This window comes from Macaca fascicularis, chromosome 12 (assembly GCF_037993035.2).
Source record: "Macaca fascicularis isolate 582-1 chromosome 12, T2T-MFA8v1.1".
Taxonomy (NCBI): Eukaryota; Metazoa; Chordata; class Mammalia; order Primates; family Cercopithecidae; genus Macaca; species Macaca fascicularis.
The window spans coordinates 48,381,496-48,398,390 of NC_088386.1; the positions used below are offsets into that span (position 1 = coordinate 48,381,496).

Genomic DNA, 16,895 nt, shown 5'->3' on the forward strand with positions numbered 1-16,895 from the left:
GCAACTTCCACCTCCCAGGCTCAAGCAATCCTTCCACCTTAGCCTCCCTAGTAGCTAGGACTACACAGGTGGTCACCAACACACTGGCTAATTTTGTCTAATTTTGGTAAAGACAGGGTTTTGCCTTCTTTTCCAGGTTGGTCTGGAACTGCTGAGCTCAGGAGATCCACCCTTCTTGGCCTCCCAAAGTGCTGGGGTTACAGGCGTAAGCCACCACACCCGGGCTTTTACATCTTAAATAGTAATTTTGTTATGGAAAAATAATTTAAATATAATTTCCAGCTAAAGTTATAGTTTCAATTTTACAGTTTTAATGTAGAGATAATTCTGTTTTTGGAGAATCATTCTTTGAAATTGAAGAATGGGTTCTTCAATTAGGAAAAATATGAATTACATGGAATATTTAAAGGAATATTCCTAGTGACTTTCACTTATTTTACTTTCACTTACTTTATGCCAACAAAAGACATAAGGCTCTGTGGACATGAAACACCTCTGATCATGGATATTAAGATTCTTCAATCTGTGACCTGTTACCTATACTGTAGCCACTGTTTCCACTAAGACATACTATATTGTTTGAGTCACTAAGGCATCCATTTACTCAACTCTACTTGTTTTTATACCATATAGATTTTTTAAAAACATCAGAGCTGGAGTGGAGAAAGATGGCTGAGTAGGAACAGGCTCCGGTCTGCAGCTCCCAGCAAGATCAACACAGAAGGTGGGTTATTTCTGCATTTCCAATTGGGGTACCCAGCTCATCTCACTGGGACTGTTAGACAGTGGGTGCTGCCCACGGAGGGTGAGCCAAAGCAGGGTGGGGTGTTGCCTCATCCAGGAAGTGCAAGCGGTTGGTGAACTCCCTCCCCTAGCCAAAGGAAGCAGTGAAGGACTGTGCCATAAGGAATGGTGCATTCCAGCCCAGATACTATGCTTTTCTCATGGTCTTTGCAACCTGCAGACCAGGAGATTCCCTCAGGTGCCTACATCACCAGGGCCCTGGGTTTCAAGCACAAAGCTGGGCAGTCATTTGGGCAGATACCAAGCTAGCTGCAGGAGGTTTTTTCATACCCCAGTGGCACCTGGAACACCAGCAAGGCAGAATTGTTTACTCCTCTGGAAAGGGGGCTGAAGTTGGGGAGCCAGGTGGTCTAGCTCAGTGGATCGCACCCCCACGAAGCTGAGCAAGCTAAGATCCACTGGCTTGAAATTCTCGCTGCCAACACAGCAGTCTGAAGTCGACCTGGGATGCTTGAGCTTGGTAGGGGTAGGGGTGTCTGCCATTACTGAGGCTTGAGTAGGTGGTTTTTCCCCTCACAGTGTAAACAGAGCCGTCGGGGAAGTTCAAACTGGGCAGAGCCCACTGCAGCTCTGCAAAGCCACTGTAGCCAGACTGCATCTCTAGATTCCTCCTCTCTGGGCAGGGCATCTCTGAATGAAACGCAGCAGCCCCAGTCAAGGGCTTATAGATAAAACTCCCATCTCCCTGGGACAGAGCATCTGGGGGAAAGGGTGGCTGCGGGCACACCTTCAGCAGACTTAAATGTTCCTGCCTCCTGGCTCTGAAGAGAGCAGTGGATCTCCCAGCACAGCACTTGAGCTCTGCTAAGGGACAGACTGCCTCCTCAAGTGGGTTCCTGACCCCCGTGCCTCCTGACTGGGAGACAGTTCCCAGCAGGGGTCAACGGGCATCTCATATAGGAGAACTCCAGCTGGCATTTAGTGGGTGCCCCCTGGGACGAAGCTTCCAGAGGAAGAAACAAGCAGAAATCTTTGCTGTTCTGCAGCCTCTGCTGGTAGTATCTAGGCAAACAGGGTCTGGAGTGGACCTCCAGCAAACTCCAGCAGACCTACAGCAGAGGGGCTGACGGTTTTTTTTTTTTTTTTTTTTGAGATGGAGTCTCGCTCTGTCTCCCAGGCTGGAGTGCAGTGGCACGATCTCGGCTCACTGCAAGCTCTGCCTCCCGGGTTCACGACATTCTCCTGCCTCAGCCTCCGGAGTAGCTGGGACTACAGGGGCCCGCCACCTCGCCCGGCTAGTGTTTTTGTATTTTTTAGTAGAGACGGGGTTTCACCGTGTTAGCCAGGATGGTCTCGATCTCCTGACCTCGTGATCCGCCCGTCTCGGCCTCCCGGGGCTGACCGTTAGAAGAAAAACTAACAAACAGAAAGAAAAAACATCAACAAAAAGGACATCCACACAAAACCCCATCCAAAGGTCACCAACATCGAAGACCAAAGGTAGATAAATCCATGATGATGAGAAAAAACTAGCACAAAAAAGGGTAAAAATTCTAAAAACCGGAACGCCTTTTCTCCTGCAAAGGATCACAACTCCTCACCAGCGGGGAAACAGAACTGGACAGAGAATGAATTTGATGAGTTGACAGAAGTAGGCTTCAGAAGCAGGGTAATAACAAATTCCTCTGAGTTAAAGAAGCATGTTCTAACCCAGTGCAAGGAAGCTAAGAACCTTCAGAAAAGGCTAGAGGAATTGCTAACTAGATAACCAGTTTAGAGAAGAATATAAGTGACCTGATGGAGTTGAAAAACACAGTATGAGAACTTTGTGAAGCATATATAATTATCAATAGCTGAATCAATTAAACAGAAGAAAGGATATCAGAGATTGAAGATCAACTTAATGAAATAAAGCGTGAAGACAGGTTAGAGAAAAAATAATTAAAAGAAATGAACAAAGCATCCAAAAAATATGATACTATGTGAAAAGACCAAGCCTACATTTGATTGGTGTATCTGAAAGTGATGGGGAGAATGGAACCAAGTTGGAGAACACTCTTCAGGATATTATCCAGGAGAATTTCCCCAATCTAGCAAGACAGGCCAACAGTCAAATTCAGGAAAAGCAGAGGACACCACAAATATTCCTTGAGAAGAGCAACCCCAAGACACATAATTGTGAGATTCACCAAGGTTGAAATGAAAGAAAAAATATTAAGGGCAGCCAGAGAGGAGGGTCAGGTTACCCACAAAAGGAAACCCATCAGACTAACAGCAAATCTCTCTGCAGAAACCCTTCAAACCAGAAGAGAATGGGGGCCAATATTCAACATTCTTAAAGAAAATAATTTTCAACCCAGAATTTCGTATCCAGCCAAACTAAGCTTCATAAGTGAAGGAGAATTAAAATCCTTTGTAGACAACCTAGTGCTGAGAGATTTTGTCACCATCAGGCCTGCCTTACAAGAGCTCCTGAAGGAAGCACTGAATATGGAAAGGAAAAACCAATAACAATAACAGCAAAAACATACCAAATTGTAAAGACCATTGACACTATGAAGAAACTGCATCAATGAATGGGCAAAATAACCAGCTAGCATCATAATGACAGGATCAAATTCACACGTAACAATATTAACCATAAATGGGCTAAATGCTCCAATTAAAAGGCACAGACTGACAAACTGTATAAAGAATCAAGACCCATCAGTGTGCTGTATTCAGGAGACCCATCTCACATGCAGAGACACACATAGGCTCAAAATAAAGGGATGGAGGAATATTTACCAAGCAAATGGAAAGCAAAAAAAGAAAAAAAAAAAAAAAAAAGCAGGAGTTGCAATTCTAATCTCTGATAAAACAGACTTTAAACGAAGAAAGATCAAAAGAGACAAAGAAGGCCATTACATAATGGTAAAGGGATCAATGCAGCAAGAAGAACTAACTATCCTAAATATATATGCACCCAATACAGGAGCACCAATTCATAAAGCATCTTCTTAGAGACCTACAAAGAGACTTAGACTGCCACACAATAATAGTGGGAGACTTTAACACCCCACTGTCAATATTAGATCAATGAGACAGAAAATTAACAAGGATATTCAGGACTTGAACACAGCTCTGAACCAAGCGGACCTAATAGACATCTACAGAACTCTCCACCCCAAATCAACAGAATAAACATTCTTCTCAGCACCACATCACACTTACTGTGCAATTGACCATATAATTGGAAGTGAAACACTCCTCAGCAAATGCAGAAGAACAGAAATCATAGCAAACAGTGTCTCAGACCACAGTGCTATCAAATTAGAACTCAGGATTAAGAAACTCACTCAAAACTGCACAACTACATGGAAACTGAACAACCTGCTCCTGAATGACTACTGGGTAAATAACAAAATGAAGGCAGAAATAAAGATGATCTTTGAAACCCATGAGAACAAAGGCACAGCATACCAGAATTTCTGGGACACAGCTAGAGCATTGTTTAAAGGGAAATTTATAGCACTAAATGCCCACAGAAGAAAGCAGGAAAGATCTAAAATCAACACTCTAACATCACAATTAAAAGAACTAGAGAAGCAAGAGCAAACAAATTCAAAAGCTAGCAGAAGACAAGAAAAAACTAAGATCAGAGCAGAACTGAAGGAGATAAAGATTAAAAAAAAAACAAACCCTTCAAAAAATCAATGAATCTAGGAGCTGGTTTTTTGAAAAGATTAACAAAATGGATAGACTACTAGCCAGACTAATAAAGAAGAAAAGAGAGAAGAATCAAATAGACACAATAAAAAATGATAAAGGAGATGTCAGCACCGACCCCACAGAAATACAAACTACCATCGGAGAATACTCTAAACACCTCTATGCAAATAAACTAGAAAATCTAGAAGAAATGAATAAATTCCTGGACACATACACCCTCCTAAGACTAAAGCAGGAAGAAGTCAAATTCCTGAATAGGCCAATAACAAGCTCTGAAATTGAGGCAGTAATTAATAGTCTACTAACCAAAAAAAGCCCAGATCTAGATGGAATCACAGCCAAATTCTACCAGAGGTAGAAGGAGAAGTTGGTACCATTCCTTCTTAAACTATTCCAAACAATAGAAAACGAGGGACTCCTCCCTAGTTCATTTTATGAGGCCAGCATCATCCTGATACCAAAACCTGGCAGAGACACAACAAAAAAAGAAAATTTCAGGCCAATATCTCTGATGAACATCGATGCTAAAATCCTCAACAAAATGCTGGCAAACCAAATCCAGCAACACATCAAAAAGCTTATCTATCATGATCAAGTTGGCTTCATCCCTGGCATGCAAGGCTGGTTCAACATATGCAAATCAATAAATGTAATCCTTCACATAAACAGAGCCAATGACAAAAACCACATGATTATCTCAATAGATGCAGAAAAGGTCCTTGATGAAATTCTACACCCGTTCCTGCTAAAAACTCTCAATAAACTAGGTACTGATGGAACATATCTCAAAATAATAAGACTTCTTTATGACAGACCCACAGCCAAAATCATACTGAATGGGCAAAGGAAGCATTCCCTTTGAAAAGCAGCACAACACAAGGATGCCCTCTTTTACCACTCCTATTCAACATTGTATTGGAAGTTCTGACCAGAGCAATCAAGCAAGAGAAGAAATAAAGGGTATTCAGATAGGAAGGGAGGAAGCCACATTTTCTCTGTTTGCAGATGATAGGATTGTGTATTTAGAAAACCACATCATCCCAGTCCCAAATCTCCTTAAGCTGATAAGCCACTTCAGGACACAAAATCAGCATGCAAAAATCACAAGCATTTCTGTACACCAATAATAGAGAAACAGAGATCCAGATCATGAGTGAACTCCCATTCACAATTGCTACAAAGAGAATAAAATACCTAGGAATACTACTTACAAGGGATCTAAAGGACCTCTTCAAGGAGAACTACAAACCCCTGATCAAGGTAGTAAGAGAGGACATAAATAGAAAACATTCCATGTTCATGGATAGGAAGAATCAATATCGTGAAAATGGCCATACTGCCCAAAGTAATTTATAGATTCAATGCTATCCCCATGAAGCTACCATGGACTTTCTTCACAGAATTAGAAAAAACTACTTTAAATTTCATATGGAACCAAAAAAGAGCCCATATAGCCGAGACAATGCTAAGCAAAAAGAACAAAGCTGGAGGCATCATGCTACCTGACTTCAAACTGTACTACAATGCTACAAACCAAAACAGCATGGTACTTGTACCAAAACAGATATATAGACCAATGGAACAGAACAGAGGCCTCAGAAATAACACCACACATCTACAGCCATCTGATCTTTGACAAACCTGACAAAAACAAGCAATGGAGAAAGGAATCCCTATTTAATAAATGGCATGGGGAACACTGGGTGGCCATATGCAGAAAACTGAAACTGGACCCCTTCCTTACACCTTATACAAAAATTAACTGAAGATGGATTAAAGACTTAAACATAAGACCTAAAATCATAAAAACCCTACAAGAAAACCTATGTAATACCATTCAGGCCATAAGCATGGGGAAAGACTTATGACTAAAACACCAAAAGCAATGGCAACAAAAGCCAAAATTGACAAATGGGATCTAATTAAACTGAAGAACTTCTGCACAGCAAAAGAAACTACCATCAGAGTGAAAAGGCAACCTACAGGATGGGAGAAAATTTTTGCAATGTATCCATCTGACAAAGGGCTAATATCCAGAATCTACAAAGAACTTAAAACAAATTTACAAGAAAAAAACAACCCCTTCAAAAAGTGGGCAAAGGATATGAACAGACACTTCTCAAAAGAAGGCATTTATGTGGCCAACAAACATGAATAAAAGCTCATTGTCACTGGTCATTAAAGAAACGCAAATCAGAACTACAATGAGATACCATCTCATGCCAGTTAGAATGGCAATCATTACAAAGTCAGGAAACAACAGATACTGACGAGGCTGTGGAGAAATAGGAATGCTTTTACAGTGTTGGTGGGAGTGTAAGTTAGTTCAACCACTGTGGAAGTTCAACCAGTGTGGCGATTTCTCAAGGATCTGGAACCAGAAATATCATTTGACCCAGCAATTCCATTACTGGGTATATATCCAAAGGATTATAATTCCTTCTACTATAAAGACACATGCATACATACGTTTATTGCAGCACTGTTCACAATAGCAAAGACTTGGGACCAACCCAAATGCCCATCAATGATAGACTGGATAAAGAAAATGTGGTACAGGGGCGGTTCCAAGGTGGCCAAATAGGAACAGCTCCAGCCTCCAGCTCCCAGCGTGAGCAACACAGAAGACGGGTGATTTCGGCATTTCCAACTGAGGTACCAGGTTCATCTCACTGGGGCATGTCAGACAGTGGGTGCAATACTGTGAGTGCAGCCCACCGAGTGAGAGCCGAAGCAGGGCAAGGCATTGCCTCACCTGGGAAGCACAAGGGGTAAGGGAATTCCCTTTCCTAGCCAAGGGAAGTCGTGACACACAGCACCTGGAAAATTGGGTCACTCTCACCCTAATGCTGTGCTTTACCGAGGGTCTTAGCAAACGGCACACCAGGAGATTATATCCCATGCCTGGCTTGGAGGGTCCCATGCCCACGGGGCCTTCCTCATTGCTAGCACAGCAGTCTGAGATCTAACTGGAAGGCAGCAGCGAGGCTGGGGGAGGGGTGCCTGCCATTGCCTAGGCTTGAGTGGGTAAACAAAGCAGCCTGGAAGCTCGAACTGGGTGGAGCCCACTGCAGCTCAAAGAGGCCTGCTTGCCTCTATAGACTTCACCTCTGGGGACAGGGCATAGCCAAACAAAAGACAGCAGAAAGCTCTGCAGATTTAAATGTCCCTGTCTGACAGCTTTGAAGACAGTAGTGGTTCTCCTAGCACGGAGTTTGAGATCTGAGAACAGATAGACTGCCTCCTCAAGTGGGTCCCCGACCCCTGAATAGCCTAACTGGGAGGCAATGCCCAGTAGGGGCAGAGTGACACCTCACATGGCCGGGTACCCCTCTGAGATGAAGCTTCCAGAGGAACGATCAGGCAGCAACATTTGCTGTTCAGCAATATTCCCTCTTTGGCAGCCTCCGCTGCTAATACCCAGGCAAACAGGGTCTGGAGTGGACCTCCAGCAGACTCCAACAGACCTGCAGCTGAGGGTCCTGACTGTTAGAAGGAAAACTAACAAACAGAAAGGACATCCACACCAAAACCCCATCTGTACATCACCATCATCAAAGACCAAAGGTAGATAAAACCACAAAGATGGGGATAAAACAGAGCAGAAAAGCTGAAAACTCTAAAAATCAGAGTGCTTATCCCCCTCCAAAGGAACGCAGCTCCTCACCAGCGACAGAACAAAGCTGGATGGAGAATGACTTTGACGAATTGAGAGAAGAAGGCTTCAGATGATAAAACTTCTCCGAGCAAAAGGAGGAAGTTCGAACCCATCGCGAAGAAGCTAAAAACCTTGAAAAAACGTTAGATGAATGACTAACTAGAATAACCAAAGTAGAGAAGTCCTTAAATGACCTGATGGAGCTGAAAACCATGGCATGAGAACTATGTGATGAATGCGCAAGCTTCAGTAACCGATTTGATCAACTGGAAGAAAGGGTATCAGTGATTGAAGATCAAATGAATGAAATGAAGTGAGAAGAGAAGTTTAGAGAAAGAAGAATAAAAAGAAACGAACAAAACCTCCAAGAAATATGAGACTATGTGAAAAGACCAAATCTACATCTGATTGGTGTAACTGAAAGTGATGGGGAGAATGGAACCAAGTTGGAAAACACTCTGCAGGGTATTATCCAGGAAAACTTTCCCAACCTAGCAAGGCAGGCCAACATTCAAATTCAGGAAATACAGAGAATACCACAAAGATACTCCTCGAGAAGAGCAACTCCAAGACACATAATTGTGATTCACCAAAGTTGAAATGAAGGAAAAAATATTAAGGGCAGTCAGAGAGAAAGGTCGGGTTACCCACAAAGGGAAGCCCATCAGACTAACAGCAGATCTCTTGGCAGAAACTCTACAAGCCAGAAGAGAGTGGGGGCCAATATTCAACATTCTTAAAGAAAATAATTTTCAACCCAGAATTTCATATCCAGCCAAAGTAAGTTTCATAAGTGAAGGAGAAATAAAATCCTTTACAGACAAGCAAATGCTGAGAGATTTTGTCAACACCAGGCCTGCCCTACAAGAGCTCCTGAAGGAAGCACTAAACATGGAAAGGAACAACCGGTACCAGCCACTGCAAAAACATGCCAAAATGTAAAGACCATTGATGCTAGGAAGAAACTGCATCAACTAACGAGCAAAATAACCAGCTAACGTAATAATGACAGGATCAAGTTTACACATAACAATATTAACCTTAAATGTAAATGGGCTAAATGCTCCAATTAAAAGACACAGACTGGCAATTTGGATAAAGAATCAAGACCCATCAGTTTGCTGTATTCAGAGACCCATCTCACATGCAGAGACACACATAGGCTCAAAATAAAGGGATGGAGGAAGATCTACCAAGCAAATGGAAAACAAAAAAGACAGGGGTTGCAATCCTAGTCTCTGATAAAACAGACTTTAAACCATCAAAGATCAAAAGGGACAAAGAACACCATTACATAATGGTAAAGGGACCAATTCAACAAGAAGAGCTAACTATCCTAAATATATATTAACCCAATACAGGAGCACCCAGATTCATAAAGCAAGTCCTGAGAGACTTACAAAGAGACCTAGAGTCCCACACAATAATAATGGGAGACTTTAACACCCCACTGTCAACACTAGACAGATCAATGAGATAGAAAGTTAACAAGGATATCCAGGAATTGAACTCAGCTCTGCACCAAACGAGCCTAGCAGACATCTACAGAACTCTCCACCCCAAATCAACAGAATATACATTCTTCTCAGCACCATATTGCACTTATTCCAAAATTGACCACATGGTTGGAAGTAAAGCACTCCTCAGCAAATGTGAAAGAACAGAAATTATAACAAACTGTCTCTCAGACCACAGGGCAATCAAACTAGAACTCAGGATTAAGAAACTCAATCAAACCTGCTCAGCTGCATGGAAACTGAACCACCTGCTCCTGAATGACTACTGGATACATAACGAAATGAAGGCAGAAATAAAGATGTTCTTTGAAACTAATGAGAACAAAGATACAACATACAAGAATCTCTGGGACACATTTAAAGCAGTGTGTAGAGGGAAATTTACAACACTAAATGCCCACAAGAGAAAGCAAAAAGATCTAAAATCAACACTCTAACATCACAATTTAAAGAACTAGAGAAGCAAGAGCAAACACATTCAAAAGCTAGCAGAAGGCAACAAATAACTAAGATCAGAGTAGAACTGAAGGAGATAAATACACAAAAAACCCGTCAAAAAATCAGTGAATCCAGGAGCTCGTTTTTTTGAAAAGATCAACAAAAGTGAGACCACTAGCAAGACTAATAAAGAAGAAAAGAGAGAAGAATCAAATAGATACAATAAAAAATGATAGAGGGGATATCACCACCGACCCCACAGAAATATAAACTACCATCAGAGAATACTATAAACACCTCTACGCAAATGAACCAGAAAACCTAGAAGAAATGGATAAATTCCTGGACACATACACTCTCCCAAGACTAAACCAGGAAGAAGTTGAATCCCTGAATAGGCCAATAACAGGCTCTGAAATTGAGGCAATAATTAATAGCCTACCAACCAAAAAAAGTCCAGGACCAGATGTCTTCACAGCCGAATTCTACCAGAGGTACAAACAGGAGCTGGTACCATTCCTTCTGAAACTATTCCAATCAATAGAAAAAGAGGGAATCCTCCCTAACTCATTTTATGAGGCCAACATCATCCTGATACCAAAGCCTGGCAGAGACACAACAAAAAAGAATTTTTAGACCAATATCCCTGATGAACATCAATGCAAAAATCCTCAATAAAATACTGGCAAACTGAATCCAGCAGCACATCAAAAAGCTTATCCACCATGATCAAGTGGGTCTCATCCCTGGGATTCAAGGCTGGTTCAATATATGCAAATCAATAGACATAATCCAGCATATAAACAGAACCAAAGACAAAAACCTCATGATTACCTTAATAGATGCAGAAAAGGCCTTTGACAAAATTCAACAGCCCTTCATGCTAAAAACTCTCAATAAATTTGGTATTGATGGATCATATCTCAAAATAATAAAAGCTATTTATGACAAACCCACAACCAATATCATGATGAATGGGCAAAAATTGGAAGCATTTCCCTTTGAAAACTGGCACAAGACAGGGATGCCCTCTCTCACCACTCCTATTCAACATAGTGTTGGAAGTTCTGGCCAGGGCAATCAGGCAGGAGAAAGAAATAAAGGGTATTCAATTAGGAAAAGAAGAAGTCAAATTGTCCCTGTTTGCAGCTGACATGATTGTGTATTTAGAAAACCCCATTGTCTCAGCCCAAAATCTCCTTAAGCTGATAAGCAACTTCAGCAAACTCTCAGGATACAAAATCAATGTGCAGAAATCACATGCATTCTTATACACTAATAACAGACAAACAGACAGCCAAATCATGAGTGAACTCCTATTCACAATTGCTTCAAATACAATAAAATACCTAGGAATCCAACTTACAAGGGATGTGAAGGACCTCTTCAAGGAGAACTACAATCCACTGCTCAATGAAATAAAGGAGGACACAAACAAATCGAAGAAAATTCCATGCTCATGGATAGGAAGAATCAATATCGTGAAAATGGCCATACTGCCCAAGGTAATTTATAGATTCAGTGCCATCCCCATTAAGCTATCAATGACTTTTTTCACGGAATTGGAAAAAACTGCTTTAAAGTTTATATAGAACCAAAAAAGAGCCCGCATTGCCAAGACAATCCTAAGTCAAAGGAACAAAGCTGGAGGCATCATGCTACCTAACTTCAAACTATACTACAAGGCTACAGTAACCAAAACAGAGATATAGACCAATGGAACAGAACAGAGCCCTCAGAAGTAATACCACACATCTACAACTATCTGTTCTTTGACAAACCTGACAAAAACAAGAAATGGGGAAAGGATTCCCTATTTAATAAATGGTACTGGGAAAACTGGCTAGCCATAAGTAGAAAGCTGAAACTGGATCCCTTCCTTACATCTTATACAAAAATTAATTCAAGATGGATTAGAGATTTAAATGTTCGACCTAAAACCATAAAAACCCTAGAAGAAAACCTAGGCAATACCATTCAGGACAAAGGCACGGGCAAGGACGTCATGTCTAAAACACCAAAAGCAATGGCAACAAAAGCCAAAATTGACAAATGGGATCTAATTAAACTGAAGAGCTTCTGCTCAGCAAAAGAAACTACCATCAGAGTGAACAGGCAATGTACAGAATGGGAGAAAAATTTTGCAATCTCCTCATCTGACAAAGGGCTAATATCCAGAACCTACAAAGAACTCAAACAAATTTACAAGAAAAAAACAACCCCATCAAAAAGTGGGCAAAGGATATGAACAGACACTTCTCAAAAGAAGACATTTGCAGGCAACAGACACATGAAAAAATTCTCATCATCACTCACCATCAGAGAAACGGAAATCAAAACCACAATGAGATACCATCTCACACCAGTTAGAATGGCGATCATTAAAAAGTCAGGAAACAACAGGTGCTGGAGAGGATGTGGAGAAATAGGAACACTTTTACACTGTTGGTGGGACTATAAACTAGTTCAACCATTGTGGAAGACAGTGTGGGGATTCCTCAAGGATCTAGAACTAGAAATACCATTTGACCCAGCCATCCTATTACTGGGTATATACCCAAAGGATTATAAATCATGTTGCTATAAAGACACATGCACATGTATCTTTATTGCGGCACTATTCACAATAGCAAAGACTTGGAACCAACCCAAATGTACATCAATGTCAGACTGGATTAAAGAAATCTTGCACATATACACCATGGAATACTATGCAGCCATCAAAAAGGATGAGTTTGTGTCCTTTGTAGGGACATGGATGCAGCTGGAAACCATCATTCTCAGCAAACTATCGTAAGAACAGAAAACCAAACACTGCATGTTCTCACTCATTGGTGGCAACTGAACAATGCAAACACTTGGACACAAGAAGGGGAACGTCACACACCAAGGCCTGTTGTGGTGTGGGGGAGGGGGAAGGAGGGAGGGGTAACATTAGGAGAAATACCTAATGTAGCTGATGGGTTGATGGCTGCAGCAAACCAACTTGTCCCGTGTCTACCTATGTAACAAACCTTCATGTTCTGCACATGTATGCCAGAACTTAAAGTATGTATATAAAAAAAAATCAAAGCCAACAGGGAATACAGCTGAAGAATGTGCTGTAAGACGACAGAGAAAACAAATAGAACTTGAAACTCTGGAAGGTTTGTTCTTTTGTATGTTTTGAGAACCAATTAAATAGTGAGAACAAAAGCACCAAAGAGAACAAAAGTTGAGTGATTCAACTGTAATTGTTGTTTTAGGTGACCAGGTAAAAAATCTGTTTATTTTTAAATTAGTATTTTTTCTTTTATTGTCATACTTTGTAGAAATGTTTTTGTTGTGGCTCCTAGAAGCAAGGTCTTTTTATAGACATTGGAATGTATCTGTGATCTAGCCAGGGGTATGGTGTGGCCTGAGATCAAGCTAGGAGACTGCTTGTTTCTTCTAGATTTTCCATCATTGTTAGGACTGTGATGAGAAGCTGTTAGGGAAAGCAGTGTTAAATAAAAGGCAGGAGACACAGGCTAGGCTGTGAACTATGGGTGGTGGGCTCTTTTCCCTGTGTCCCTTCTTCTAACTATAAGCACCCTGATCTCTGGTTTTGTTTCTCTAGTTAACAACACAAGTGTAGTCTAGGTTTTTATGGAGCTGACAAGGTGTAAATAAAAATTATGAAATGTTAAGTGCCAGTAAAGAAATGAAAGAGAGATGTGTGACAGGACAGAAGTCTCGGAGAGTACAGTCTTAGGTAAGATGGTCAGGAAAGATTGACCTGGAGTGGGTGACATTTGGTCTGAGACTTGAATGGCAAGACAAAGAATATCTGCAAGGCTCTCAGGTGGGAATGAACTTGAAATTTTCTAGAAGTAGGAAAAAAGGACAAGTAAGAGCAAATGGAAAGTTTAGGAAGAGATTGAAGTCATTCAAACCACAGCATAGCTAACTGACTAACTCCCTACTCCTTCCCTTTCTCCAATATCCTTGGGGTTAGAGAAACAACAGTCTGCATTAACAAAACATAGTACTCATTCATTCTTTCAAGGGAATAATTTGTAATTGCAGCACCTTTTGGTAGAACATGAAATTTAGGTTCCTGGAAAACTTCCTATTTTGGAAAATTTATACTAAACATAACAGGGTTGTGAGAATATAGAATTAGGGCAGACCACTTCAAACCAATGTAATTTTATAACCAGAGCATTAACAAAAATAATGGTATCTGAAGGCATAACAGCTGGGGGCTGCCTCATGGAATATTAAAAATATGTAAGCAAGAGAGAACAGCAGTGAGAGGTTGAGCCCAGAGAGGAAGAACAAAGAACGAAGAGAGATAATCAGTAACAGCCTACAACATGGATCGTGAGAAAGTCTATTGAGGAAGACGTTCAGCTTCTGGTAAAGGAACTGAGCATCTGAAACAATCCATAAGACTCTAAAGAGGCTGACTGATCATGGAATCTGAAGAGGTCATTATTAAATGTGTCAAAAGTAAAATAGTATTTTCTCAAGTCCAGCTACTCTAGAGGGAGTAAAATCACAAGTGTACATTCTATAAACATACCCTACTTTCAGCTTTCTAGTGAGTAAGGAAGGAGTGAAAGGAAAAGGAAAAGGTCCAGGCCTCAAAGTGCCTAGAAATTTCTGCTTTTACTCACCTGGAGCTCTCAGCTGCTGTGTAAGGAGTGTAGCTGCCCTGCCGAATAAACCAGTTACAGAGAGAGGCCCAGGCAGGACCACTGTGTCCTGGCTTTCCAAACCATGAGTGACTTTGGATTATACAGCCCCAGTTGTGCCTGAAGATGACAGCAGCTGCCTGAGTAACCTGAAGATGAGCAGAAGAACCACCCAGCTGAGACCAGCCCAGAGTGCAGAACTGATGGAAAGATCAAAATGAAGGCATGTGGTTAAAAATGAAAACAAAATAAAATGAACTGGTGTAATAGGATCAGTGAAGCTAAAATTACATATGCATGAGGATTACAGCAAGGTACTCCGTGGGTTAAAGGTAAGGAGAAATGAAATTAGATAGATTCAAAATGTAATGGATGAGTTCAGCCACATGTACAAATGTACAACAAAAGAAATTATCTTCAAACATTAACGAATTTGAAAAATTTCCAAAATCTAATCAGTGTGGTTTGTATTAACTTCAGGGAGGCATGTTAGATGTTGCAACTAGGAAAATGTCAGGCAGGGGTCAGAAATTCAAATGCCTAAAGGGATCATGCAGATAATATGAATGTGATCACACAGATAATATGAAGCTGAGCCTTATGAAAACAATGATAACAACCAATGGAATGGGGGGAATATTTGCAAATCATATATCTGATAAGGGTCTAATATAAATAAAGAACTTCTATAGCTCAACAACAAAAACCAAGTAACCCAATTGAAAAACAGGCAAAGGACTTGATAGACATTTCTTTAAAGAAGATATACAAATAGTCAATACATATATGAAAAGATACTCAACCTCACTTATTGTTAGGGAAATGCAAATCCAAACTAAGCATGAAATCACCTATCTTAAAAGATCTAAGAGTGAGCTTATTTTAAATTTGAAATATTTATTTGATTTCATTATATTTTTCTCTACTGTTGCTTCCTCTGGGAATACACTCCAAACGAAGTTAGCAGTTGGCTAAGGGAATAGCATGTGAGATCAGCAAATTTGTGTGGTCTAAAGAACCTTAAAATATTCTGTAGCTTGCCTCAAAATATAATATACGTAATTTATGTCTGTGGCCCTGTATACTAATTTTTATTTTTGCCAAAGATTGAGAGCCACTGAGCTATATTAAGGAAAAAAATAGTAGGACAGTCTACAATGCAGATATCTAGGCATTCAAATGAATTGTCTTTAAACTAACTCTTCATTCCCTAGAAGGTGTATAGAAGCTAGGTGGAGAATTCTAAAGCACTAATTTATCTTTAGTTTCTTTCTTCTCATATTACTGTTAAGCTTCTGTAAATTTTATACAAATTAACACATTCGTATGTTATAGTAGTACCTCATCTTTTGAGATAGTAGTATCTGTAGCTCAATAGATAAATTAAACGCTGAAACTCCTACTTCAGTGTCCCATAGTACTTCATACATATCTTTATTATAGGACTTCTTGCAATATATTACAATTATTTAATTATATCCTCACCTTGTAGGTAAGATATAGGTGTAATTTACTTTGTACCAGCAGTACCTTGGATAGTGCCTCCAATGTGGTTGATGCTCATTTTTTTGTTGTGGAATTAACAGATCTGTATTTCAGACTTTGTGGATGATGCATGCTTGCCCAGTCGATTTTAATTGTTTTTTTCATTATTGTTCATATTTTCACATTAATAAACTATTTTTAGAGTGGTTTTAGTTTCACAGCAATATTGAATGGAAACAAAGAGTTCCCTTAAATCTTTTTCCCTTCCCCACAAACTCCCCTACTAACCTTCCTCACCACAGCAGTACATTTATTACAACTGATGAACCTTATATTGACACACTGTTATTACCTAGAGTCCATAATTTACATTAGGGTCCACTCATGGCTTTTCACAGTCTATGGATTTGGATAATGAATGATGACATGTGTTCATCACTGTAATATTGTGAAGTATAATTTCACTGATCTAAATATCGCCTGTGCTCTGCCTATTCATCTCTCCCGCTATGCTAACTCCGGGCAGACACCAATATTTTTACTATCTTCATAGTTTTGTCATTTCCAGAATGTCTGATAATCGGATTATACAGTATGTAGCTTTTTTTCAGGTTGGCTTCTTTCACTTAACAATATATATTTAAGTTTCCTTCATGGCTTTCCATGGCTTTATAGTTCTTTTAA

General features: G+C 40.3%; 1 long non-coding RNA gene across 1 annotated transcript in view; it reads left to right on the top strand.

Annotated features, from left to right (window-relative positions):
• Positions 1–633: 633 nt before the first annotated feature.
• LOC135966427 (uncharacterized) overlaps positions 634–16,895 on the top strand; it is a 75,670-nt gene continuing 59,408 nt past the window's right edge. The window contains exon 1 of the long non-coding RNA XR_010579748.1: positions 634–724. This is a non-coding gene — a long non-coding RNA (uncharacterized lncRNA). The remainder of the gene's footprint in view (positions 725–16,895) is intronic.